Source organism: Camelus bactrianus, chromosome 16 (genome assembly GCF_048773025.1).
Source record: "Camelus bactrianus isolate YW-2024 breed Bactrian camel chromosome 16, ASM4877302v1, whole genome shotgun sequence".
Classification (NCBI taxonomy): Eukaryota; Metazoa; Chordata; class Mammalia; order Artiodactyla; family Camelidae; genus Camelus; species Camelus bactrianus.
Genome location: NC_133554.1, coordinates 39,324,414 through 39,349,103, shown reverse-complemented (window position 1 = coordinate 39,349,103; position 24,690 = coordinate 39,324,414). Strand labels below are relative to the sequence as shown.

The 24,690-nt window shown below is 40.3% G+C and overlaps 1 protein-coding gene and 1 non-coding gene across 4 annotated transcripts in view; both read right to left on the bottom strand.

The window, feature by feature from the left end:
• Positions 1 to 4,701, bottom strand: part of TAOK1 (TAO kinase 1) — a 113,300-nt gene extending 108,599 nt beyond the window's left edge. For all 3 annotated transcript variants that reach the window (XR_012499558.1, XM_074343164.1, XM_074343163.1), the window contains exon 1: positions 4,011 to 4,701. The gene's annotated coding sequence lies outside the window, so the exon portion shown is untranslated. The remainder of the gene's footprint in view (positions 1 to 4,010) is intronic.
• Positions 4,702 to 6,248: 1,547 nt separating this feature from the next.
• Positions 6,249 to 6,320, bottom strand: TRNAE-CUC (transfer RNA glutamic acid (anticodon CUC)). Its single transcript has one exon. It is a non-coding gene; the product is annotated as a tRNA-Glu (tRNA).
• Positions 6,321 to 24,690: the final 18,370 nt, after the last annotated feature.

The following is a 24,690-nucleotide window of genomic DNA, read 5'->3' as shown; positions in this document are numbered from 1 at the left end:
CCTAACAACATTATAAAGTAGGCACTATCTTCATTTTATAGTCGGGAAAAGTGGGCCTTAAAAAGTTACATAAAGAAATTATACACTAATAAATGGTGAAATTAAGATATATTAAGTGCCAGTTTTATTACTGGTGGCTGCAGGTCAGAATATTTTGTTCTATTCCATTATTTTATTTGTTGATGCTTTTCTCAGAAACTAAACTTTGTATGTCTTTGCAAATGAAGTAATTCATCTATATCTAAATCCACACATTATCATACTGAATAATTTAATCAAAAGGAAAAATCAACCCCTTCTCAGTTTTAAAGGTAAGTTAGAGGCCAATGAAATGTATTATGTTTATATAACAATATCACTGACACTGGAATTTTTAACAGCCTATATTATCTATTATGCTAAGTACTTAGTAACCTGAATTTTATTAACTTTATTTACATATCAAGTACTTTATATTGTGAAAAACCTTTCCACCTTTTATGGGTCACTTAATTTTGTTACTAGGTAAGAAGATGCAGCCTTAGATTGTATTTTAGAACAAAAAGTCTGCTTCTAGCACAAATAGAAGAAACAGATACAGAAATAACTGTTACCAAATGTTGACAGATACGTCCCAATTGAAAATAACTGTTTCTAGTCCCTCCACACAACTTTGAATTCATGCGGAATTTTAAAGAAGGTATAAGACAATTTAATGATATTAAATATCAATTTTTATCATTAAAAATTTAAATATTTTAATCCAACAATGGAAATATAATGGAATGAAATAATACAGGTTTGTATCTTTTTCACTTACATTTTAGAATTTGAAATCCTGAAGAATATAAAAAAAAAAACACAGCCATAAACAAATACAGAAACTTAAAGGCAGACGAACATATGTTGTCACTGTTTAATGGAACAATCTCAATTTTATGCAAGGCTTGACTATAGAATTGACACTTTTTAGAAGGGAATCATTCATATATGATTCTGAACTGAAGAGCAGCCCTTAAATTACACATACAAGAAAGCTCCCAATTTCTAAAAGGTTAAATCAGTATGACTGCAATTATTATAACAGACTACTGATAACCAAAGAGACACTGGAGAGAATTAACTGATTTTAAGATACAAAGTGGTCAAATGAAAAACACAGAATTTATCTCCAGGTAATGTGAATAACAGATAATCTCAACTCTAATTTCAATGTCAGTTGGCCCCCTAGATAACTTCTGGATTTACTAAGTATTCATATCAACTAAGTACTAGCAAATTCTTAAAATAAATTACATTTTTTATGAGTTAGTTAAAAGTATCCAGTCCTTCTGGTATTCTGTAAGTAACAGTTTGTTTCTTACTAGTGGGCTGGCATCATAAGATGAGACCAAACATCATGTATATGCCTTGATATACAGAAAGCTTATTTTATAATTAACAATTAATTGCCATATTTACAATTCTCACAAAATCTATATAATAGAAAATACAGTAATTATCTTCTATTCAGTTCACTCACACTTTTGGTGCTGTACACTGTTGTATTTCTTTTAAACCTCTCAGTTTAAATCAGTTTGAGAAACTATTTTTTAATTTTCAAGGAAGTTTAGTTACTGTCAAGATAATCTTAGACTATCCAAGCCTTTAAATCCAATTGATTCTTAGAAATTCTTCAATCTATAAAACATAAGAATTTTAACCAAATTAACAAATCAGATACCAGAATGCCAAAAATTAAGTCATTAAAAGGGAATCCAGAGAAAGAGTCAGTTGTGAAAGAACAGGAAGTGATTTACACTGCCATTTTGTAGATGAACTATTAGAAACACAAGAGGTACCAAACTAGTCTGGAATCAACCAACTCCAGCTAACGGCTCTCAGTACTCTGACAGTGGCATCAGAAGCCTGCTGAAATAACCCTTAGCAGTTTTTCCTTAATAATGAATTTCTCTAATTGTTCATGAATAAAGTTTTACCACTTTTAGCAGAACTCCAACTACTTTAAAGGGTTTCTTAATAGTTGTTCTAAAGAGCACCTCTTAGTCCTAGCATACTGAAATACAGAAGTAGTTTAACCTATATCCTTTGTAGCCCTTATTGATAAATCCTACTTGCATCTGTCCAAGACAAAAACAGTCACTTTTTTAACAGGCAGTCTGCTTGGGTTAATACATGCTAGTATATATGAATTACTTATCAACAAACCATAACATACAGAATTAGACTTTACAGCATAATTTGCCATATAGGGGAAAATTACACACCACAACATGCAGCTTTGTGCAAAGAAATAAAGATTCAAATGAGAAATGCTGTTTAAGTTAAAATAAATTCAGATAAAAATCAAAAGGGAATAAGGAAAGCAAGAATTCCATTTGCTGAGGAAAAATAACAATAAAATTGATTTAAGATACCATTAATGTGTCCCCCGTATCAAAATCATGAAAAAATATAACAGAAACTAAACTAGCACTCAACACTACTGCCACTAACAACTTTAAACCTTAAAACAGGTTTCAAAATGCAACAAACACACCAAAAAAGCTCTGATCGACAACATAAAATGTAAATGGCATTTGGAGTTATTTAAAAATAAGTCATCCATTAAGTAAAACTTAAACAGCAAATACAGCTTGTTAGTAAAATGTCAAGACATGATCTCTGTATTTAGTCACCTTCAGAACACTTCGTGAAAAAGTTAATTATATGAATATTCATATATGGAACATTTTGAAATCACTTCAGTAAATCTAAATACTTAAAGAAAAAAGCATCAACTGTAGACCTCAAAACTACTCTTAGGTCACAAAAAAAAAACTTGGCAACATACTTTCAGAATGTTAAAATTTTTTTTTAATTTATTTATACTCTACTAAACAAAACCAACAAGTACTACTGTAAATCACATAACATGATTTGTTTTAAATAAATATACGAAGAAAAAGAAGTGGAAAAATGATTTACTGAGTACAGAATATAGACACTAACACAGCATAATGAGGCAAATCAATGTTTAACATTTTTTCATTATATTGAGAAACAAAGTATTTGCTACAGAAAGGTTTGTAACCTAATTATTTTCATAAAATTCCAATTTCAATGTTATACAAAATTATATTAACCCTCAAAATTCACAGCTCAGGGAAGTGAAGGGGTACAAAATTATTTTATTTAAATCCTAACGAAAACCCAACATGAATACGCTCATATACACAAGAAAGTCAATCCAGTGTTTGAAATAGAGACAGCTAGAGAGATATCTTAACTGTTCTAACATGGCAGAGTCCCTCTTGAGAGGCCATATCCCCCAACAATAACAACAGGAACAGATATACTTCCCAGGGATAGATCTCAGGGGAAGAGTATTAAACCAGTACTGTTATTGATTTAAAACCAAAGGAAAGGGGGTAACCTTTCCAAGGGAAGCGCCATTACTTCCCTCTCCTGCTCCCCCTCCCCTCACTGTATACACGGGCCTGTGTATGAAAGAAGAAACTGCCTTGGACTTCTGCAGCATTGCAGCAGACTAAAGGATGGGGAAGGGGGAAGGGTAGGGGGAGAGAAACGCTTCCATCACCCCTACAAAAGAGGGGTATAGATTTCCTGTGAGGGGGTGCGGAATCCACCCAGCAGACTACCCAGAGCAGTGTCCCTTCCCAAGAATACACAGACACTACAAAGGAGAGGGAGGAGCAGAGGGATCTGAAGGGAAAGGGACCTCGCGCCTTTAAATCGGGGTGCATTATCAACCCAGTCTCCCTAGGAGGGCCACACCTTCCTCGAGACAACCCCTTCCACCACCCCTTCCGGTGACCCTCAGGAAAGAGGAATGTAATTGCTCATGCCCCTCGAAACAGGAGGGCGCCCAGCTCACCAGCTTCTTCACCCCACCCACAGAATCACAGACCCTCCTTGTCTTCCTCCCCCTACCCCCACCCCCACCTCCCTTCTACCGCGCAGCGGCCCGAGTGGGCCGAATTTCCCCGCCCCCTCCATGTCTCCCTTTCCCAAAGCAGAGGTGCCCTTACCCTTTCGCCGACTGGTCTGGGGCGGAGTAGACAGCCGCAGCCCCCTGCAGCGCCCGGGTAGCTGCTACGCTGGAGGGCGAGGAGTGAGGAGGAGGAGGGGGCCAGGCGACAGACCGCCGCCCCCCCCCCGGGCCCCAGCAAGCCGCCCAGCCCAAGCTCTGCGACAAGGGGCGGGGGGGGGGGGGGCGAGGGGACGACCGGGGTCGAGGAGGCGCCCTCAGCTCTTGGGCTCAGTTAAGATGGCGCGGGGAAGTGCCGGGAGCCTCCGCCGCCGCCGCCGCCGCCGCCGCCTCGGGGGAACCGGCCCGGGCCTCGGCCGCCTCCCGTCCTCACACAGCCGAGGCCCTCTCGGTCCCCCGCCGCGGACCCTCGGCGGGCGGGCCCACGCACAGCTCTCCGCCACCACCACCACCCCTGGGAAGGGGGCGCTCACAAAGAGAAGAGAGGCCGCGGGCCGGCCGGCCGGCGGCGGCGGGGCGGGGTCCCCAGGGGCCGGAGGCCTCAGAGGTTCGCGGGTGCCTGGCGCTCTCGGCCCGCGAAGGGCGCAGGCAAACGGGACCCCTCCTCTCTCCTTAGACAGGCGGCGGCACGGACTCACTCTCTTTGCCACCCTCCCTCTCTCTCTCCGAGCCCTGAAGCCACAGAGCCCGGCCGCTGCCCAGACTACCCCCCTTCCCCGACACCACTCCCCTCCTCCCGACAGTCATCCCAGTCTCCAATCTCGCGAGATTTCCCGCCTGACAGGCCCGACCCTGCGCGAGACTAGAGAGCGTACGCGTGCGCGCCTTCGCGGGAGCGCGCGAATAATTTCCGTGCACTGAGTCTCACGTGTGGCCACGAGTCACAGCTTCTGACCAGCCCGATCTCTCTCAGCTGGCTGATCCCAGGCGTCAGGTACATTCATTTCACCCTGAAATCTAGGAAAGAAGAGCTTTTCTGCTCTCCTTGTTTTGTTTTTCCCACTCCCAAAACATCCGCCCCTCACTAACCCTGAGAATGAGAAGTTTGCCCTGACATGTTAAATATCCCATTCTTACACACCTCAGTTCAACATCCCCGTGGGACTCAGAGGTAAGCTGGTCAGCTTAATCAGTATATAATGGAGTTTTTGAGATTCTAAAAACTTATAATAATTTTTGGAACTGTAATTAGAGTTGGAAATACAGCTCTAAATCATCCTATGTTAGTGATGGTAGGAAAGGGACCAATTCTTGAGAAGTTTTTGTGGCTTGTTTGAATAGGTTGAGTGACAACGTTTTTGAAACAAGAGCGGTAAACAGTGTAAAGATTCTTAAGGGTCCTAATGAAGGGGAGAGAGAGTGTAGTGAAAATAATTTTTTAAGGGAAAATCCCTTCAGTGAACTACAAAGAGAGCAATTTTATTCAAGAACCAAAAGATGTGCCTAAGGTACAGTCATAAAAAAAATCTTATTTTTTCAATCAATGAAACAACTGCAATAAATAGATCTGATGTGTGGGACTTATGAGTGAAAATGTAGTCCAGAACAGTTATTGGAAGTTAGAGTAGATTAGGAAAGTACACTCGCTGTGATCAGAAAAAGCAAGCTAACTGCTTCAGTGGGATATACATATAACTTGTTTAAATGTTACCTCTCCTAGCAAGGGTCCTTACTTTGTGAGTCAGTCATTCCTCTTTTCACCTATATTGTCAACCACTCAAATGACACCTTCTCCTCAGCATAAAAAAAAAAAAAGCCCTAGTTTCCCCTTCTTGGGGACCGGAGGTGTGGGATAAAGATTAGGATCTTCCCTCTCCTCTCCTTCACAGGCAAGTTCTTGAAAAAGTTGTATATCTTCCCACCTCAACTGAAAATTAAGAATTTGATCTTGCCAAGGTCAAGAGTGACCTCCTGTTTGCTGTGTCTAGTGGAGTCATTTTAATCCCTTCCATTTTGACATCTACAATGTTTGACATAGTGGATACTCTTCCGTCTTGTGTTCGTCTTTGGCTTTTTCAGCATCACTCAAGACCAGTTTTCCTTCTACCTTCCTGTTCCTGGAGCCCATCTTCTTCCACCCACTCCTTAAATGATGCCCCTCCAGTCCTGATCACATCTTCTGAAGGTGTTACAGCAAGAATGTTCTCTTCAAGTTATTTCATACATTTGAGAATGGAAAGAGATGCAGCCTTTCCCATAGTATTAGTTCTTTTTTCTTTTTCTTTTTTTTTTTTTTTTTTTTTGGTGGGGGGAGGTAATTATGTTTGTTTATTTTTAGAGCAGGTACTGGGGATTGAACCCAGGACCTTGTGTATGAGAAACATGCACTCTACCACTGAGCTATACCCTCCCCCTCCATAGTATTAGTTCTTAATTTCTTATAGAAAATGCAAACATACAAATTGTAGTCGTCCCCCCCACAATGCCTCTGTTTCCTCAGCACATAGGGCATCTTAAGAGAGCCTGACTGTCATTATTATTATTATTCCAAGTCTGTGCCTTTGATCTGGTACTGATAGTCCTCCCTCCTCAAATGCTTCAAATTTCACACACACCCTTACACTTGGGCTTATTCCAATGTCAGATTTGTTCAACAGGAAAGTATCATTAGTAGGTACTGCGAAACATATCAGTTATTTAATTTCTAAAAATTTTCCCCCAAAAAAAGAGAATTACACTCATCGATGGTAGGAAAATAAAAATCAGTGCTCAGAATGGTTGCAGATATTGCACTTTCTGTGGATTTAACTCCTGAACATTTCTTGGATTGGTCCTGTCTTCATCACCACTGCCTCTGCTGTGGTGGTTCACACCTCAATTTCTCACCCGAGCTACTGTAATTGCCTTCTAACTACTCTCTTTGCCACCCCCCAGGGTGACCCATTTTCTGTATTGAGGTAAATGGCTTTAATCTTCCTAAAATGCAATTTCTAAAAGCTGAATGTATCACTTCTCTGCTTAAAACTCTTCCATGTCTCCCCAAAGCCTTCCAGATAAAATCCAAACAAAATCCCTACATCCCTCTCTAGCCTTATTTAGGACATTCCCACCATCCTGAACTATTAGTCACTCTTCTACTAATTGCTAATAAACTGCCTTCAGGATGTAGCACTGCATTCTGCTGCCTGAAATGCCTTTTCTAGTTGGCTAACCACCCTTCAAGATTTAGCTCAAGTGTCATCTCCCTGAGAGACATTCTCATGTCTCAATTAGGTATTCTTTTGAACCTATAAATTGGAGTCAGAAAGCTGTGGGAGATAAATGGGTACCAACCATGATTTGACCTTGATAGAAAAGTTACTAAAGCAGTGACAAAACCAAGAATAAGCTCTTTCCATACATTGTCTTAGTCTTCACAACAAACTTGTAATGTACTATTACTACTACCTCCATTTTATAGTTAAGGAAACCAGGGTTCAGAGAGGTTTTGTTATTTCCCCCAAATCATACAACTAATAAGTAAGTGGTGAGCTGGAATTTGAACCCGGCTCTATGAATGAACCCAAGACATCCTCTCTTTCCACCATATTGTACTCCTGGCACCAGTGCAGCCAAGGCCAGCTTGATGCCATGTACACATTTCTAGTGTGTTAAGAGATGCCTGACCATGTGTAATGTCAGTGTATTTGTTGTTGCACGTGTATATGTGTGTGAAAAGATAGCTTGTTAATGTGTAGGTGGGTGCACTGACTGTTATGGTATCTATCTAATGAAACTATCTTTTCAATATTGTACTCATCAAAAGATCAAATCATGTTCAAATCAATTTAACAAATACTTGAATTCCTACTGTGTGTCAGGCTTAAGTAAAGTATAGATGGGGCAAATGGAACTAACATTTCTGGGGTTACTCTGTGCAAGAAATGTATGAAGCAAGTGTTTTACATTCATTATTCCCTTGATCTTCCCAATACACTGAAAGAAGGATGGTGATGATGAAAATGATTCCCATTACAGAGGAAAAAAGCTCAGAAAAGTTAAGTAACTTTGTGCAACATTATTCAACTAGTAAGTGCACATAGGGCATTACTAGTAAGTAATTTGAGCTAAAATTAAGAGTACTGGTTCAATCTGAATTTTGAGCCCTTTTTTCAGTGCCTCACAGTCTCCTTCCTCAAACCCTTCCCCATGCTAAGAATGCAGAAATCCTATTAGAGAGTAAGATCTGCATGTAGAAAACATTTAAATAACATTGCAAAACAACTTTTGAGCAAATGATGCACTGAATTAGACCTTAATTTTACTTTTCCAGACCTCAGTTTTCTAATTGCAATAGACTAAAATGATCCCTAGTCCTTTTTGTTCAAAAATCTATAATTACAGGAATGACATAAGCAATATGTACAGATAACTTGAATTCCAAAGTGTGTGTGTGTGCGTGCGTGCGTGCATGCGTGCACATATTTAGAAACAGAACGAGAAAACTCTTCTTTGGGTGTCCTACCAGGCTTCTATTAAAATGTGAGGGAACTTCATTGGTCTTCATTGGTCATGGTGATATCTCCACCCAGCATTAACTGGTATACAAATGTTTAGGAATTACATTGTGATTGCTTGTGGAAATCTTTATTTCCTCCAGTTGAAGGCAAAAACCAGTAAAGCTGAGTGTGTGAGAGGATAGTTGGTGAGGAGGATGTGTCTTAGAATTTCTAGTTTACAAACCAGGGATGGGGCACTCCATGAAACTGATAATCATCAAATAAATAAATAAATATGTTACTGGAAGCTCATTTAGTACATCCTGGGCTATCAGTGCATCTGTAGGTTTTGTCCTGAGGAACCAGGACCAATCAAGTAAGGCAGGTTTAAATCTGGTTGTCATACCTCACTCAGGGATGTGTCTTCAAAAGGCTGCCTGATATAACCATGGTTTCACGGGGCTGGAAAGTAAATCTCATCATGTACAGAGTTGTTGCTTGAGCTCTGCCTTCCCACATAATCAGGTTCATTTTGTGAACATCTTTTAAAAATTCCCTGAATGTGGAGGCAGCAGGTTCTTCCATGTTAACCCTCAGAAATAGATAAACACTGGGCCAAGGTCCCCTAAGGATGGAAGAATGTAATTCAGTTCAAAGAAAGTCCTGCCCTCGAAACCTTTCAGTCTCAGGTATCTATCAGATAAGCATCTGCAGCAAGCCATGAATAAATTAAAGCTGCTGCACCAGAGTCCAAAAGAAATCCAGCCCTGAAGATATCAGTCAGTGGATGTGAAGGTCGTATAGTCACAGTTAAAAACATTGACTGTGGAGTCCCACCTCCATCACTTACCTGTGTCTGTGAATATGTTAATTTGTGCCAGTTTCATAACCAGGCTGAATGTTCCTTTCCTTATCTGTAAAATGGGATTAACTACCTTCCTTACAGGGTTGTGGGAAGATTTAAATAAGATAACATGTAAAGTACTTAACCCATGGGAAATGTTTTAGTGTTAGCTCTTATTGTGTATGTGTCAGGAGGTAAATATTCATCACACTGCTCTGACACTACCCTCTGGCAGGCACCCATGATCGGTGTATCACGATTATCTGGGACATCTGTAAATGTGGGATGGGTTGGACAGCATGTTTGTGGACTGAGAGGGTTTTGGAATGTATCTTCTGGACCAGTTGGTGATTTTGTCATGCCCTTGTCTTTGGCTGACATCTGCCAGGATTAAAAACAAAAACACGAATTCCTACCAGAATTGTGCACATAGGATATGAAACAAACAGCTGGCAATCAAAACATAAAATATGTTGATATTTTATTGGCCTAGGATTGTCTTTGGGCCTCCTCTTCAGCCTTTTCTTTGCTAGGAAGTAATACTATACTAGTAAGTTTTTGGTTGAAAGTGACAATTCAAATCAGGTTAAGGCGAAAAAAAAAAAAGGACATTTATTAGACCTTGTAACTAAAAGGTCCAGTGCCTCAGGAATTAAAAGAATTTTGTTAGGTGTTTACCTCTTTTTGTCTCCTTCCCCTTTTTCAGTCTCTCCACATGCCATACGCAACTCCCAATTGCTTGGCTATTTTTCTCTATAGACTGAATTTTGTTATAAGGTTGTCTGTTTTTGTACTGTGGCAGAGGGGTGGGTGTGGGTGCAACTGGGGGCCTGGGTGCTTCCCACTGCTGTTACCTAGTTTATACCCCAATACTGAAGGCTGCCATTGATACTGTCTACACACAGGAAATGAATTAGATTTCTAATATTGGTTTTAACTAGATGCTTCCTTTACTGATATGACACTGTATTCTGATCACTAGTGATAGGATTCCCTGTCCCAAAGTTTAGGTTTATACAACCACTTAAGCTTGCCTGCTATGTGGCCTCTCCTGCATAACCTGCTTTCTCTCACCTGTTGCCCAAAACGCCTGAGCAGCAGACAGAGGTCAAGTCTAGGGATTAAAAATGCCATATAAATAGTTATCATGAAACTCATCCTTTATTTCTCCTCTTCATAAATATTTTCAACACAAAAATGTTACAATATTGTAACTACAGAAATTAAAGTCATTTGGGACTTTGTGCAGATGAGCAGATCAGAATTTGGGCATATGGACCATAGACAGTGTCTCCATAAGAGAAGTGAGCAGGCTTCACATAGATCATATTAAGATGAACTTCTGTCTTAGTAGTTTATTCATGCAGCAGAGGGATGCTGGATCAGGGGACCTGGAGTGAGGGGAATGGCCACGGAAGTCCCGATTTACATAATCCCAGTTAGTGACCCCAACGGCAAAGGAAAGCTTCTCAGTCTCACTTAGGAGTATATAAAATCCAAAGGAACATCTCTGATTTGCCCAGATTGGACCCTGTGTCATTGGCCCTTCTGTGGGCTAGTCACTTCATTAAAAGATGAGACATTTTGGTTGCCCTAGCTGGGATTGTGTGTCCATCCTGTGGCAAAAAGCTTAGTGTAACAGCTCCACAAAACTACATAGAATGATGGAGAGGAAATTCCTTACAGGACTGTAGGGTAATTTTGTGCCAGAAGAAGAGGGAAAAATTCTGGACAGACAAAAACAACAGATGTTCACTACAAGAAGAATAAAACTGCTGGTGAGGCCAAACGATATGGTTTTGTGGGGACACTAGCTAGAGTACAATATAATGGCACTTACTGTGGCCAGGTACAATAAAGCAACCATCACCTAGATACAAAGAGATTTCATGTCTGTGACCTCTTTTGAGCTTCACCATAACTCTGAGAAACAGGCAGGGCATACTCATTTTACAGAATGCGCTTTCAAGAATCAAGCAGCACAGAGAAGCACGGCAGAAAACACATGTTTCATAAGACAGGGCCAGGTGTAAATCTGCTATGTACATCAGTTTGGGAGGCAGGTGCCTTCCAGACATTCTCAGAACCTTAGACAATCCTGAAAATATCTGGCATGTGCAGGTACCCAGAAAATGCCTGTCATCCAAATACATACTGCCAAGGTGACTGCAACTTCCTGGGAACTCCAGAATACGTATGCATCTTTTCCTAGAGTTCTCTTTCACATTAACCTCTGTAGTTGCTATTCTTCTGTACACTCCAGGATAACAGCTTTCATTCACTCATTCTTGTTTCCATCTTCCACACCTAACCCAATTTCTGACACATAGACAACCCACAGTAAGTGTTTATGGAATAATGACTAGAAAGATAGTACTGAATGTCAGTTATGTGCATTATGCTAAGGCTCTATGGATTTAAGGATGAATGAAATACCATTCCTGTTCTTAAGATCACAGTCTAATGGGACAGGCCAACAAATAAACAGACCTAAGTCATTTAGGACTCTTTGGCTGTGAGTGACAGGGAAACAGACCCAAAATAGTTGAAGAAAAATAGGAATATTTTGACTCACACAAGCTAAAAAGGCCACAGTTAGGGTTGGTTTCAGGCAGAGATAGTTCAGGGCTCAAATGCTCTCATTTCATCTCTAGGATTTTCATCACGTTACCTTTGGTCTGGGACTTCACAGCAAGAGGCATCAGCAATTCCAGTGCTTACATCTTTTCAAGGCAATGGAGTGTAGTGGTTCAGAGTGAAGCTAATTTGACACCTGGCCTCACCACACACTGGCTCTGAGCCCACTAACAAGTTCATCAAAACACTGTGCCTCAGTTCCACCATTTGTAAAAAGGAAATAATAATTGTACCTACCCAGTATAGTTATTGTGAGGAGTAAAGAAGATAAATATAGTGTTCAGACCTCTCCTGGCACAGAATAAGCACTCAGTCAGTGTTAACTATTTCATTATTCTTACTATCATTATTGTCATTAAATTTCAGGAAAAAATATAAGAATTTCCTGAAAATGCCAGAGAAAGTCTTACTGCCTTTCATTGGCTCTAACTGGATCATGTGCCCATCCCTGAGCCAGACCCAGGGGAACGTCATACACTGCACACACTGAGGGCTGAGGCCTGATAAATACGCTCCATCTCTGGAGTACAGAGGAGAGTCAACTTCACATAAACCACATAGACTATGAATAGAAGACACACTTGTTCCCAGCAATGGAGGTACCACTCCTAGAAAGGGAGGCAATGGATGCTACTAGATAGCAAAAACAAGAGAAGAGCAGCACAACAGATTTGATGGTACAGTCTGGTCAGCACTATGATCAAGGCAAGTATGTGAGACTCTCTGAGGAGCTTCTGACCCATACTGGGAAGAAGTGATTTCATTTCATCAATGACCTAGGTCCCCCAAACCAAAAGGGGTTGTGGTAAAATATACATAACAAAATTTACCATTTGAAGCATTTAAAAATGCACACTTCAGTGTCATCAAGTACATTCACATTGTTGTACAACCATCACCACTAGCCATCTCCCAAACTTTCTTCGTCTTCCAAAACTGAAATTCTGTACCTATTAAACAACAACCCACCTATCCCGCCCCTGCCTCCCTAGCTCCTGGTAATCTCTACTTTCTGTCTCTATGAATTTGAGGTACCTTGTATAAGTGGAATCATAGTATTTGTCTTTTTGTGACTGGCTTATTTTAGTTAGCATAAAGTCTAAGTTTCATTCGTGTGCTAGCATGTGTCAGAATTTCATTCCTTTTTAAGGCTGAATCCATGTATGTATGTATCATATTTTATTTAGGCATTCATCTGTCAATGGACATTTGGGCTGTTTCCACCTTTTGGCTGTTGTGAATAATGCTTTTATGAACATAGTATAGAAATATCTGTTTGAGTCCCTGCTTTCAATTTTGGGGAGTGTACAGGGATCAAGCTCTTTAAGAACAAAAGAGAAAGCAACTTTATTAACTAATTTTTTTCTCTCATCTTGATAGGCTATGTTAAATTCCTGTACTCCCATGCCATCTCTGTCTTTGACAACTCCCACTCTATTATCCAATCATATGCCCTTACTGCTGAGGACATACATGAATACAGAAGTTTTCCCCATCACCACCACCGGACCCAGTAGTCTACCTGGGAATTGGATGATGCACTGAGAAAGCTAGCCTTCCACTCACATCAGACTCTTTGAGTGATAGGAGGAGCTTAGGATTTAGAAACTTTGGTTCCTGGGGAGGGAACATACCAGCTGTGAAAAGCCCACAGTTGTAAATTGTCAGATGGTGACTGCCTGTGAAACCTGTCAAGATTCCTGACAGCTCAGCTGAGAACCTAATTACCAGCTACAAAGAGAGACAGGAAAAACGTGTTGTCAGAGAGCGCCTGGTCAGTGAGAATGAGGTACAGTATCCTGGCCTCGTCATCATCCTCCTTCTTGTTTCAACTAGAGCAAAGCACATTAGTATAATTGACATTACACATGTTTATTATCTGGAACAAAGGAACCATATCAAACCTCAACCCTGTGTTAGCTGAGTCTTTGGTAATCATATAAATTGAACAGTGGCTTTTGACCTAATTGGGCAAACACTTTTAGTACTCTCAGTGCTAAGGATAATACCAAACCATACTTAACTTTTCTCCTGGAATTTATACAAACTTCAACCAATCCCCCTCATTTCCTGAACTAAAGAGGAGTAGTGATCATTTGTTCCAGTGAAGCCTAGAGACGGATAATAACTTACTTAAAGTCACACAGTCCAATCAGCAACCCAGCATCTTATCTTCCAAGGAAAATAAATTAGTATCAACCATGCTGCAGCAGCAACATGAGGAAACCAGCAGTCTTCACCAAGAATTTCTAAATTGGGGAAAAGCAACATTAGCAAACTCACACACTAGCTTTTACAAAGTCTTGATCCTCTAGTCTTGCAAAAACACTCACACACGCTTCCCACTAGTCTTTCTTTCTTCAGCTACATCAGCAGCACCTGAGCATTGATGCTCACTTTCTTAATGGGAAAAAATTTTTTTTTCAGATTCTTGAAAATCAGGGACCCGGTATTTACAACAGCAGGAGAAGGGGGAAAGAGGGAGAGTTAAGATTTACTGGGCACATATATTACGTTCCAGATGCTATGTTTTACCTCTGTCCAAACCATATCAGTTGGCAAAGTGGATGCTGTTATGCACATCTTCAGATGCCATATCTGAAGCTCAGAGAGGTTAGGTAAATTGCCCAAGATGACACAGCTAGTAAATGGCAGAGCAGATTTTTTAAAAATGTATTATTTATTGCCTAGAACAAGGCTTAGAACCCACTTCTTTCTTGCTTCAAAGCTTGTGCTCTTTGTAATGCATTATGCTAAGTAGAAAAGAAACTAAAGGGACTCCCAAGAAATAAAGCTGATAAATCCACTTTTAGTGCATTTGATTTTCTTATACATGTATGGATTACAATTGCCTTGAGTTAAATAGAAGACATTCAGCAAAATACTCCATCAGACTCAAAGATGCTGTAGAGTATAGAGAACTGGGATGGAATATTGGAACAAAGAAAGGAAAAGAAGTGGATGAGAAGAAAAACCAGGAAGGGAAAATGCCTAGGAAATGTATTGGGTAGCAGGAGGTTGACATTGTTCTCAGAGGCCTTCCACCACGATCCAAAGAGCAGAGCAGAAGCTGTTACTCCTTTTTTGCTCCATTCACCATTTATTTTCTCTTCTCCTATAAAAGGATTAGCAGGATGGGCTCAGTGGGAAAGGAGGCCCCTGTGGGATCCTGTTACCAGCCATCTGTGTTCTGTTCTTTACTTTCGAACAAGACGGCTCCAAAACTCTGAACTGGAGAGGGAATTGGAGCTGCATACAGATCAGCAGAGCTGTTGCTAACAGCTCTGACGCCTGCAGGATGACTCAACCCTCTGTGCCTGGCAGAGTCAGCTGTGGTCCCCTGGAGCCTCCTACTCTTGGGAGAAAATCAGAGATGTGGGAAAGTGGCTTGGGGAAAGGATCAGATCCTTCATCTTGGGTAGGAATTCAGGCTGGAAGGATAGGTAGGGGCATCTTCATTTAAAAGTACCAGATGATGATGGGGGAGGGATTAAAGGTGACAGTGAGGAAAGCACAACCCTTTATACATTTTAGCTGCTCTGCAAAAAGAATATACTGTCTAGAGGATGGCAGTCAGCAAAAGCCATATGGCTGTGTCACCAGGAATTCATCCCAAACACAAATCGCACTCACTTCCTGGGTACATTTTACTCAGGTATAGGCATCTCCTGCTGTTCCCTCACTTTCCGAAGAGTCTAAAGACTCTTCCTATTCTTACACAGCAGCATTAATATTTAAGAACATTCTCATGATGAACAGTTGCTACTGTCAGATCTCTCCCCTGGTTACTCACTCAGATCTCTGAGATATAGGCAATTAGGAGGAAGTTACTTATGTATTTGGCCAGGAGGCATCTGGATTTACCCTACACCAATACATACACCCCCTGCCCCACTACAACCCCGAACAACCTCAGCCTTCCTCAAAGAGTTTTCCTTTCAATTGGCTCCTTAAGATTCACCAATAAATAACCCTTGAAGTTTGGCTTCCTGTTGTCATGGCAACTCAAAAGAAATTGTTGAAGCTGCCAATATAGGCATCTGCAATACCTCCCTAAACTCAGACTCCTTTGAAAACAATAGCATAATGTGGAATCGCCATTCTATCCACCCTCCCCACCACACCAAATACATTCCCTCAATGGTAGGTTTTATGGACAGACTCAGTTCTTGGAATAGCTGAGAAAGTGGCTGTTTGGTCCCAGAAGAAAGGTTTCCATATTCTAATACAATTCTTTAGACACTAACCTAGAAATCTGTCCAACCTACCAAGTATTAGCATCTCTAAGAGTCCATGGAGTTAAAAAAAAATACATCTGTACATGCCCTTTACTTATACTTCATTTTTCTATGCTGGTAGGAAGAATTTGGATTTTTGTTATTTCAGGGCTAGAACTGCTGGCTAGTTTCTCACAAAGGGTGTGGGGACTCCTGATGTCCTCATATAATACACGTGAAAGTGCTTTGAACCCTGTAAAAGAGTGTTCAAATATTCATTTTAACTACTGTTCCCTGTCCACATTCCCCTTCAGTTCAAGGCCATATTGTGTATGACTCTGGGACCAAACCTCCTGGCTTGAATTCTTTCTCTACCCTTTAGTTGCACTTTTGGCAAGTCTTTCTCTGTGCTTCCCTTTCCCCATCCTTGAAATGGAGAAAATAGTACTACCCCTCTTCAGAGAGCTTTCTTGAAGATTAAATAAATTAAATTATGTAAAGTACTTTGATCAGTACCTGGTTTTATATATCAAGTATGACTCTGGACAGAGTGTGTTGCTAAGACACACAGAGCAAGGTACCCTGTCCTCAAAGAGCTCAAAGTCTGATATTCACATGGTTGAGACAGAAAAACCAATAATTACAGGTAATGTGACAAGTACATCCCTAAAGGAAGAGAGAGAACAGAGAAGAGGGCCAGAAATTCAGCCTTGAAGGATGTCTGGTTTTCCTAAAACAGAAATGGCTTATCAGTCAGGCATTCTGGGTTGCAAAGGACAGCTCACTTGGTTTAGCTCAACAATGTTATTTTAATGATAAATGTCACAAGAAACCCAGGAAAACTAATAGCCCAAATGATCAAGAAACAGCATTTTAGGTGTTTTTATCCTTATGCTCAATCGTTAGCATGATTTAGCTATTCTCCTCCTGGCGGGGCCTCTCTTACCAACTGGTTCCTTATTCTTTGTTGTATTTGTGTTCTCTGCCCCATAGTTTCTTTTCTTTTCTTTCTTTCTTTTTTTTTTACATTTTTTATTGAGTTATAGTCATTTTACAATGTTGTGTCAAATTCCAGTGTACAGCACAATTTTGCAATTATACATGAACATACATATATTCATTGTCACTTTTTTTTTTCACTGTGAGCTACCACAAGATCTTGTTGCCCCATAGTTTCTATATCCTCACAGCTATAACTTGCCTTGACTCCTCATGACTTTGAGTTTATCTTCTGGCTTTTCTTCTTGTATCATTTTAGTTCTTGTTCCTGTCATTAATAGCTACATTCTCTCCTTTTTCCAATTCATTTTTAGAGAGTGAAAGAGAATCTGATTGACCTAGTCCTTTTTTTTTTTTTTTTCATGCCAGTTATGTTATAAGTTGCTGGCCAGGTTCTAGATTGTCCACCATTGCATCAGATGCCAAATCTGGTCCAGTCAGCCAAGGCAAAAGTACCTCTCTGAACTGTACATGAACTGTGGCTACCTAGGGCTGCCTCTTCAACTGAGGCCATAGATGGGATGGTTTCCCTTGGAAAGGAAATATGGATGTAGCTGTCATGAAGTTCTGTTTAGAACCAAAAAAAAAAAAAAAGAAATAACATATACAAAGAGCCTGAAAAAGAGAAGTGCAGTAGGTCTAGAGATGATTCAACACATTTATTTTTTGAGGCATTGCTAAATGCCAGGAGTGGATAACAAATACCATGAAAAATGATATATACAATGCTATGGGAACCCATTGTAGGGCCACCTGAACCAGACGGGTGTGTCAAGAAAGCCTTTTTAAAGAAAACAAATTCTACCCTGGGACCAGAAAGAGGAATAGGAATAAAAAGGAGCATAGCACATTCCAGGATCTGAAAGTGGTTTAATGAAGCTGTCAGAAAATGAGAGGATAATGAGAGGCAGGCAGGGGCTACATCATTCAGGACCTAATAATTGTGATTACGATTTATTGAACACAGAACTGAACATTATGCTAAGCATTTTATATGTATGTATTGGCTTATTTAATCTTCCCGACAACTCTATGATGTAGGAATAATTATTGTTCACATTTTTTAGATGAAGAAACCAAGACAGTGAGAGTTAGTAACTTTCTTATGATCACTTAACTAATTAGTGCCCAAACTGCCAAATTATACTTACTTTCTGGATCCTATTAAGAATTATAGAATTTATTTTAAGAGCAGTGGGAAGCCATTGAGGGATTTTAAGAAAATTTGCATTTCAGAAAGATCACTCTGGTTGCAGAGTATAAAATAGGTTACAGGGAACAGAGGAGGACACAGGGAGACCCTTTGGGGTTCCTATTGCAGACCGGGTGAGACATGGTAGTAGGGTGGACCAGGACGATAAGAGTGACATTGATGTATTCATTCGTTACTTTGATCAATACATATTTAATAAGTTTCTACTTAGAGTGCAAAGTACCAAGGATATGAAGATGAACAAGGTAGATGCGGTCCTGCCCTCACAGATTTTATCTGAGAGATAGAAGTCAGAAATTAGTGGAGTTGAATGTGAGAGTGATGGCAAAGAGGGAATCAGGGATGATTTGATGGCTTGTGGTTGGCTCGAACACCCTTGCAATTTCCACCTCACTACTTCCCCTGAGGTTGTATATGTTCAGTGTGGGGAGCAGAGGGTAACCGGTAAAGTTAAGAATACCAAAGACAATTAAGGAAGAGTTTTATATGCCATTCTCATCAGCTCATTCTTTACTCCGGAGACTTTACGGAGCCATTGAAAATGTGTAAGCAGGGAAATGGTTTGACCAGATATATGTGTTAGTAAGATCAAGATTTATCCTTTCTGAAACTTAGAATTCCTCCAGGGCTTTATAACCAGCTTGAAAAGGTGATGAATCTCAAATCTTCTTTTCATATTCTGCCCTCTAGTGGCAAGAGGAAAACCAGCAAGTCCCAACTCCACAGGTTTACAAGGAACAGCCCTAGCTTTGATTTGCCCCAAATGTCACGCACGGCTCTTGTACCTCTGAGCAAGTTCTGTGGCTCAGACAGTCTTCAGCGGAGACCACGCATTTATTCCGGGATTTCCCAGTTCCATGGACACAGGTCTGTCTCCAATTATAGACAGCTATCTTCTGAGAACGCTCACCAGCCTGGTTCCCAACCTCCACCCCAACCTCCACACTCTTCCTCTCTTTAATGCCCTTGCAATGCAGATCTCAGTAGGCAGGCAAAGGAGGCAGCAAGAGCTAGCATTGGTGCCCTCAGGTGGGAACCTAGTGAAGTGCAACCTAGCACGTTGCATTTTTCCTGAAACCACTCCCTCTCGGAAAGTCAGTTCTTTAAACTTGGCATCTTATTGAGCATTCGCTTCATTTACATCCGAATTACAAACAGAGAGTGCCCCCTTCTACTCTTGGGCTCAAATTTAAGGAAGCAATTGTGGAAGAGGAAAAAGCAGGAGCTCCCCTGCTCTGTGAATTCAGCATTGTCATCATCACTGTTACTAGGGGCAGACTTGGAAAACAACTTTTCAAAGGCTTGAAAATAGACAGTGGGGCAGGTATAGGGTAAGTCTCTTCAAAAACATCTCCTGCTTTCCTTGAAAAGAGTTGTTCTCTTTCTCTCAAACCTTAATCCTTGTCCCTTTGCCCCAGAGTCCTCGTGCCTCTAAGATGGAGTTCTGATAATGTCTGTCATAATGAGAACATCATATCTAAGTCTGTGGATCTTGGCAATAAATACTGGAATCACTTCTCAAAAATCCAGATTGATTTTAATGCCCTCTGGCAATGTTCCTTTGGCATCCTTGCCAATGCTAATGAACTTGGGCCGCAGTCCCCTCCACTCATTGACTCAGCACTTAGTGGCAAAGTGACACTTTAAATCTCATTTCAGCTAAGATAGCTCCTCTACCTGCTAAAAGGATGATTTCATGAATTAAACACTGGTGCTGTTTTTCTGATTTTGCACATACACACCACCCACAGACAATTTATTCGTGAATTTCTTTTAAAGCCAAAGGCTTTAAGATTTCTGACCGACAGATCCCTCCCCCATTCAAGCCCTTTATTCAGCCAGGAATTTGTGATGGAAATAGTACTGCTGGCTAGAGTAGAGCGGCATACCAGTACTGCTGAGAGCTGAGTGGCCGTTGCTATGGGGGTGAGGGTGTTTGTATAGAATTGCCTATACAAGGTGGTAGGGTTGAGGGCTGCTTAGACTGGGAGGATTCTAGAACTCAGCCAGCTCCCTCATTTTACTGATGAGGAAATTGAGGCCCAAAGACTTAGTTAAATGACTTATTGAAGGTTCTATGGCAAGTTAGGGACAGAGTTGTACTCTTTGCAATAAGTCACCCTTTTCATTAAAACACTCATGCTGGTGACAGGGTGCTCCTCCACCCCTTTCCACTAATGCCACTGAGCTATTCCAGCACCACCCATTCCAGATAGAAGTGCCAGGAAATGTGGGGCTGGCAACAATGGGTATGTAAATGTCCTTGCATATGTTTGCATCAAATTACAGGTGTACACCTGTGGGTGACTGAACTAAACTGGTATTTGTATAGCTCTCTGATTACTGGAATTCTTTAAACCTGTTTCCTCATGAGTGACATTCAGATAAGAAATAGTACCTATCTCAAAGGATTAAATGAGATAAGGTATTTAAAGTACTTAAGCACAGTAGCTGGCACATATTAAGTGTTGGGTATTATATTGTATCTTTCTGCAGTGGAATGTATCAGGGATTGACTTTAAGGCACTGGGTTAAATGCCTTAATTTTTTCATTTAATTTTAACAGTAACCCTTTGAAGTAGGTTTCTTCATTTTCTTTGTAGCACGGATGAGAAAGCTAGGCCTAGAGAGGTTGAGTAACTTGCATAAAGACACAGGGCTAGGAAATGGCCGAGCAAGAATAAAAACCAGGTCTGCGTAGGGTTGGGGGATAGCTCAAGTGGTAGAGCACATGCTTAGCATGCACAAGGTCCTGGGTTCAATCCCCTGTATCTCCATTAAAATAAACAAGTAAAAAGCCTAATTACCACCCCCCAATAAAATTAAGTTTAAAAAAAAGCAGGTCTGTCGAACATCAATGCCCTCAATTTTAATAATTAGGTTATGCTACCTCTCCTATAAAAAAGCAGAAAATCAACTGGTCTATCCTAGTGTTCTTTGAGTTTGTTTGCTAGAACTATAAATCCAGATACTTTAGATACATATTATATGTGGAATGGGCTGGCTCATCCATATAAACACAGTTTAATTAAACCCACTGAAATTGTAAGCAAAGAATTTGTTTTCACTCCCCTTTAATTACAATTCTTTCTAGAGACCCTACTTAGCCATTTTGTACAAGAGACAATTTCCCAATGACTGAAAGCCATTTTATTCAATATCCTATTGTTTTAACTCCTAGTTGGTCCTGGTAAGACCTATGTAAAAAATATCAATCTCACTGTAATCAAGTCCCCAAATGCTTGAGATCCTGCTCGTGTAGATCCTGTCTATTCTTAAAAATCTCTTTGAGCATAAGAGACAGAAATTAAACATCTTTCTTTAATAGATATTCCCCCATTCTTACTAAAAAAAACACCAGTTTTAGGATCTTCCAGAGTCTAACCCAAGTTTTTCTTGTGGTCACACTATTCAGTTTCTATCAGATCAATTCTAATTAGACCTTAGTTGTTCTTGGCTGTTCCCTTTTCCTTCTCTCTCTTTTCTCCCTCAGTGGTTTCATCCACTCCTATACCTTCAACTATCCTTGGTAGATAGAGAACTACCACATCAATTGTATTCATTCAGTAAATATTAATTAACTTCTTGCTGTGTGCTACAACCTGGATCTCACTGGTCCAGTCCAGATGTTTGTGGAATGTCTTCAACAGAATAATGTGAGGTATTTGACAGCCCTGTTAAAGTAGCTCTGGGCAAAAAAATATCTTGGCTTCTCTGTACTCTGTCTTGGTGTTACCTCTCTGACCTTTCTTTTCCTTATATTAGCTGCCTACGGTCTGTGGAATTCTCTAAACTGACTCCACAAATCTTATCTCAGTCCAACTTAGAGCTATGCTAGAAATAACTAATATATATCACCCTAAAGTCGACAAAACCTAAACCTACATCATCACCTTCTTAACGCTCTGTGCTCTTAATTTCCTTCAGTATTTCATTTGATAGAAGCGTTGTTCCTCTAAAAATTTCCCTAGGCCTCCTGATTGCTCTGATACAATCCACCCTACCTACCCCACCCCCCATTTAGTAACCAATGTTAGAACACAAATCCGGTCATGTTACTCCCCTGCTTAAAATTGGTCTACACATTCCCATTGCTTTAAGAATATAATTCAGATTCCTTACGGGGGCCTAGAAGAAACCCTGAATGACCTGGCCTCTACTCACATGTCTCTTCTCACTCTATGCCACTCTCTCCTGCTGTGGTCCAGCCACACTAGCCTCCTTTCGATTTCTGGAACATGCAAAACTCTTGCCATAAGCTTTAGCAAAAGCTCTCTTCCCTCTGCTCTTGTCATGGTCTGTTTCTCACCCTTTGAGTCTTGGTCTGAGGCTATTCCCCTTCTCCAACCTGGCCTTCATCTTAAACATTCTTTTTCACGAGACCATTTGTTTCTTCATAAAATTTGTCTCAACAATAACGTTACCTATTTTTAGAATATACCTATTTGTTGTCTGCCTGCCCCAGCTAGGTTGGAGGCTCCATGAGCACAGGGGCCATGTCCATGAGCTCATCCATGCATAGCCTACATGTAGCAGATTGCCTGGCAGGTACTAGGTGCTCATAAAGGGTAGCTGCTGTCTTTATTCCTAGTGAACTCCCTTTCTCATTCTGTATAATGGCTATTTCAGAGCTTTACCACTCTCTTTAAACTATGTCTTCTAATCTCTACCTCCTTAAAAAATAACCAGAAACTACCATCCTATGTTCATTTTCTATAATTTCCTGCGATGCCTTACATTTGAGTGACACTGAACCACTCAACATGCCATCACACTCCAGCCCATCATTCACATTATTCCTCTGCTAGAAATACCCTCTCTCCACTCCCATCCCTTGTTATCATCTTGTCCTTAAAGCCCAGCACAAATGGCAATTCCCTTTCCAGTTTTTCCTAATAATCTATAATTAACTGCTCCCTTATAAGCATTCTCAAAATCTTTCACAATATTTTTATATAGAAGTTCTCACTTTTGTTGGGGGGAGGGTATAGCTCAGTGATAAATTGCATGCTTAGAATGCATGAGGTCCTGGGTTCAATCCTCAGTACCTCCATTAAAAATAAATAAATAGCAGGTGGTGGGAAGGGACAGATTGGGATTTCAAAATGTAGAATAGATAAACAAGATTATACTGTACAGCACAGGGAAATATATACAAGATCTTATGGCAGCTCACAGAGAAAAAAATGTGACTATATATATATATGTTCATGTATAACTGAAAAATTGTGCTCTACACTGGAATTTGACACAACATTGTAAAATGATTATACCTCAGTAAAACAACGTAAAAATAAATAAACAAATGAAACATTATAAACAAACAAATAAATAATGATGGGGATATTGTGCTGTATACCAGAGATAGACATATTGTAATTGACTGTACTTCAACTAAAAATAAGTAAATAAATAAATAAACAAATAAACAAACCTAATTACTTCCGCCCTCCAAAAAAAAAAAAAGTTCTCACTCTTTATCTGTATTATTTGTGTCAGTCTCTTACCCTGGAAGGTGAGTTCTTTGGGATAAAGAATTTATTTTCTTCTTTAAATCCCCACCACCCTGCACAGCTCTTGATGCATGGTGTACAGTTGATATATAATAATCAAATTAATAAATCCAGAACAGATTATTTCTAAAAGAAATTCAAAGTTTGTTCCAGAAACTAGTAATAAGAAACCTGATAGGACTCTGAGAAAAGGCAAGTGCTATGTTAACCATGCCTCAGGTACATCTTTTCTTCAGAAGTCACAGAAATCCTCAAAGAAGTCTCTCTTTGGATTTTCTTCCTATTGGGAAAAATAGAGAAATCCAAGAATAACATGAAAATTGGGGGAAATCAGGGCCCCTTGGGCTGCCCAGTAGGGCTTTAAGAAGTTGGGTGCTCATTACTTAGGAAAAATGTGAATGCTACCTCTTTCCAACTCTCCTTTATTCTGTAATGAGGAACTAGGCCTACCCCAAGATATTCTGATTTAATTGGTCTAGCACATAGGCATTGATATTTTTTAAAAGCTCCTTAGATGATTAATTTGCAGCCAGGATGGAGAACCAATTCCTAGAATGGTATTACGGACTGAGTGTTTGTGTCCCCCTCAAAATTCATATGTTGAGGTCCTAACCTCCAGTGTGATGGGATTTGGAAGTGGGACTGTTGGGAGGTAATTAGGTTTAGATAAAGTCACATGGGTGGGGCAGCATGTTGGAATTAGTGTCCTTATAAGAAGAGGAAGGGACCAGAATTTTCCCTTTAACCCCCATGTAAGGATACGATAAGAAAGTAGCCATCTGCAAGCCAGGAAGATAGCCCTCACCAAGAACCTGACCAGTCTGATCTTGGACTTCCCATCCTCCAGAACTGTGAGAAATCCATGTCTGTTGTTTAAGC